This window comes from Schistocerca serialis, chromosome 5 (assembly GCF_023864345.2).
Source record: "Schistocerca serialis cubense isolate TAMUIC-IGC-003099 chromosome 5, iqSchSeri2.2, whole genome shotgun sequence".
NCBI classification, from domain to species: Eukaryota; Metazoa; Arthropoda; class Insecta; order Orthoptera; family Acrididae; genus Schistocerca; species Schistocerca serialis.
The window spans coordinates 769,750,467-769,755,316 of NC_064642.1; positions in this window are offsets into that span (position 1 = coordinate 769,750,467).

Here is a 4,850-nt window from a genome sequence, read left to right on the forward strand (position 1 = left end):
ATACAGTGAACCTGCACTGCTGCATCGCAATCTTATACTGGTCTCCCAGGAGCCGCTCAAAACACAAACTCTTAGATGGTTCACTCATCTTGTACTTATATCGGTATTGTGGCTTTTGTATTCAATACCGATGCAATTTCTGTGTTTCATAGTCAACGTGAAGGTCCAAGGGATACTGTAAACGTGCACTGGTGCATCGGAATCTAATACTGGTCTCCCAGGAAACGCTCAAAACTCAAACTCTTAGAAGATTCACTCTTCTTGTACTTAAGTCGGTAATGTGGCTTTGGATTCAGTACCGATGCAATTTCTGTGTTTCATGGTCATTGTGAAGGACCAAGGGATACAGTAAACGTCACTGGTGCATCGGAATCTAATACTGGTCTCCCAGGAGACGCTCAAAGCTCAAACTCTTAGAAGATTCACTCTTCTTGTACTTAAGTCGGCATTGTGCCTTTTGTATTCAATTCCGAAGCAATTTCGGTGTTTCATTGTCAATGTGAAAGTCCAACAGATTGAGTAAACCTGTACTGGTGCAAATGAATCTAATACACATCTCCCAGGAGTCGCTCAAACACAAACCCTTAGATGATTCACTCTTCTTGTACTTAAGTCAGCATTGTGCCCTCTGTAATCAATCCCGATGCAATTTCTGTGCTTAATGCTTAATTTGATGGTTCAAGGGATACAGTAAACCTGCACTGGTGCATCGGAATCAAATACTGGTCTCCCAGGAGCCGCTCAAAGCACAATCTCCTAAAAGATTCACTACTCTTGTACTTAAGTCGGCATTGTGGCTTTTGCATTCAATCCCAAAGCAATTTCTGTGTTTCATGGTCACTGTTAAACTTCAAGGGATACAGCAAACCTGCACTGGTGCATCGGAGTCTAATGGTGGTCTCCCAGGAGCCGCTCAATGCACAAAGAAGATTCACTCTTCTTGTACTTCAGTCGCCATTGAGCCTTTTGTATTAAATCCCAATGCAATTTTTGTGGTTCATGGCTAATGGGAATGTCCAAGGGATACAGTGAACCTGCACTGCTGCATCGGAAGCTAATACTGGTCTCCCAGGAGCCGCTCAAGGCACAAACACTTAGAAGGTTCACTCTTTTTGTACATAAGTCGGCTTTCTGACTTTTGTGTTCTATCCCGATGCAATTACTGTGTTTCATTTTAACTGTTAAGGTCAAAGTGATACAGTAAACCTGCACTGGAACATCGGATCTAATACTGGTCTCCCAGGAGCCGTTCATAGCACAAAATCTTCGAGGATTCACTCTTCTAGTACGTAAGTCGGCATTCTGCCGTTTGTATTCAATCCCGATATGATTTCAGCGTTTCATGGTCACTGTTAAATTCCAAGGGATACAGTAAACCTGCACTGTTGCATTGTAATCTAATACTGATGTCCCAGGACCCGCTGAAAACACAAACCCTTAGAAGATTCACTATTCTTGTACTTAGGTCGGCATTGTGCCTTTTGTATTAATTACCAATGCAATTTGTGTGGGTCATCGTTAATGTGAAGGTCCAAGGGATACAGTGAATCTGCACTGCTGCATCGGAATCTAATACTGTTCTCCCAGTAGCCGCTCAAAACACAAACTCTTAGAAGATTCACTATTCTTGTAATTAAGTCGGCATGGTGCCTTTTGTATCCAATCCCGATGCAATTTCTGTGTTTCATGGTCAATGTGAAGGGCCAAGGGATACAGTAAACCTGCACTGGTGCATCGGAATCTAATACTGGACTCCCAGGAGCCGCTCAAAGCACAAGCTCTTAGAGGATTCACTCTACTTGTACTTAAGTCGGCATTCTGACTTTTGTATTCAATTCCGATGCAATTTCTGTCTTTCATTTTAAATGTTAAGGTCCAAGGGGTACATTAAACCTGCACTAGTGCATCGGAATCTAATACTGGTCCCCCAAGAGACGCTCAAATCGCAAACTCGTAGAAGATTCATTCTTCAAGTACTTAAGTCGGCATTCTGAAATTTGTATTCAATCCCGATGCAATTTCTGTGTTTCATGGTAACTGTCAAGGTCCATGGGATACAGTAATCCTGCACTGGTGCATCGGAATCTAATGCTGGTCTCTCAGGAGCCGCACAAAACACAAACTCTTAGAAGATTCACTCTTCTTGTACATAAGTCGGCATTGTGCCTTTTGTATTCAATCCCGATGCAATTTCGGAGTTTTATGGTCACTGCTATATTCCAAAGGATACAGCAAACCTGCACTGGTGCATCGGAATCTATTACTGGTCTCCCAGGAGCCGCTAATAGCACAAAGAAGATTCACTCTTCTCGTGCTTAAGTCGGCATTGTCCCTTTTGTATTAAATCCCGATGCAATATCTGTGGGTCATGGTTAATGTGAAGGTCCAATGGATATAGTGAACCTGTACTGCTCCATCTGAATCTAATACTGGACTCCCAGGAGTCGCTCAAAGCACAAACTCTTAGAAGATTCACTATTCTTGTACTTATGTCGGCATTGCGGTTTTTGTATTCAATTCCGATGCAATTTCTCTGATTCATGGTCAATGTGACGGACCAAGGGATACGGTAAACGTGCACTGGTGCATCGGAATCTAATACTGATTTACCAGGAGACGCTCAAACCACAAACTCTTAGAAGATTCACTCTTCTTGTACTTAAAACGGAATGTGTTTATGTATTCAATCCCGATGCAATATCTGAGTTTCATGGTCAATGTGAAGGTCCAAGGGATACAGTAAACGTGCACTGGTCCTTCGGAATGTAATACTAGTCTCCCAGGAGCCGCTCAAAGCACAAAATCTTAGAATATTCACACTTCTTGTACTTAAGTTTGCATGTGCCCGTTGTATTCAATCCCGATGCAATTTCTATGTTTCATGGTCAATGTGAAGGTCCAACGGATCCAGAAAACGTGCACTGGTGCATCGGAATCTGATACTTGTCTCCCAGGAGCAGCTCAAAGCAGAAGCTAATAGAAGATTCACTCCTCTTGTAGTCAAGTCGGAATTGTGCATTTTGTATTCAATCCCGATGCAATTTCTGTGTTTCATGGCCACTGTTAAATTCCAAGGGATACAGTAAACCTGCACTGGTGTATCGGAATCTAATACTGGTCTCCCAGGAGCCGTTCAAAGCACAATTTCTTAGAAGATTCACTATTCTTGTACTTATGTCGGCATTGTGGCTTTTGTATTCAATCCCGATCCAATATCTGTTATTCATGGTCAATGTGAAGGTCCATGGGATACAGTAAACGTGCACTGGTGCATCGGAATTTAATACTGGATTCCCAGGAGACGCTCAAAGCACAAACTCTTAGAAGATTTACTCTTCTTGAACTTAAGACGGCATTGTGAATTTTGTATTCAATCCCGAAGCAATATCTGAGTTTCATGGTTAATGTGAAGGTCCAAGGGATACAGTAAACGTGCACTGGTCCTTCGGAATGTAATACTAGTCTCCCAGGAGCCGCTCAAAGCACAAAATCTTAGAATATTCATACTTCTTGTACTTATGTGGGCATGTGCCCGTTGTATTCAATCCCGATGCAATTTCTATGTTTCATGGTCAATGTGAAGGTCCTAGGGATCCAGCAAATGTGCACTGGTGCTTCGGAAACTGATACCTTTTCTCCCAGGAGCAGGTCAAACAGCAGCTAATAGAAGATTCACTCTTCTTCTACTTAAGTAGGCATTGTGCATTTTGTATTTAGTCCCGATCCAATTTCTGTGTTTCATGGCCACTGTTAAATTCCAAGGGATACAGTAAACCTGCACTGGTGTATCGGAATCTAATACTGGTCTCCCAGGAGTCGCTCAAAGCACAAGGACTTAGAAGATTCACTCTTCTTGTACATAAGTGGGCATTGTGCCTTTTGTATTCAATCCCGATGCAATATCTGTGTTTCATGATCACTGTTAAATTCCATGGGATGCAGTAAACCTACACTGGTGCATCGGAATCTAATACTGGTCTCCCAGGAGCCACTCATATCACAAACTCTTAGAAGATTCACTCTTCTTGTACTATAGTGGGCATGTGCCCTTTGTATTGAATCCCGATGCAATTACTATGTTTCATGGCAATGTGAAGGTCCAAGGGATACAGTAAACCTTTAGTGCTGCATCGGAATCTAATACTGGTCTCCCAGGAGCCACTCAAATCACAAACTCATAGAACATTCACTCCCTTTGCACTTAAGACGGCATTGTGCAATTTGAATTCAATCCTGATGCAATTTGTGTGTTACATTGCCACTGTTAAATTGGAAGAGATGCAGTAAACCTGCACTGGTGCATCGGAATCTAATACTGAACCCCCAAGAGACGCTCAAAGCACAAACTCTTAGAAGATTCAATCTCCTTGTACTTATGACGGCACTGTGCCTTTTGTATTTAATCCCGATGCAATTTCTGTGTTTCATGGTCAATGTGAAGGTCCAAGAAATACAGAAAACGTGCCATGATGCTTCGGAATATATTACTGGTCTCCCAGAAGCCGCAAAAAGCACAAACTCTTAGAAGATTCACTCTCCTTGTACTTAAGTCTTTATGTGCCCTCTGTATTCTATACCGATGCAATTTCTGTGTTTCATGGTCAATGTGATGGTGAAAGGGATACAGCAAACCTGCACTGGTGCAACGGAATCTAATACCGGTCTCCCAGGAGCCGCTCAAAGCACAAAGAATATTCACTCTACTTGTGCTTAAGTCGGAATTGTGCTTTTAGTATTAAATCCCGATGAAATTTCTGTGGTTCATGGTTAATGGGAAGTTCCAAGGGATACAGTAAACCTGCACTGGTGCAACGGATTCTAATACTGGTCTCCCAGGAGCCGCTCAAAGC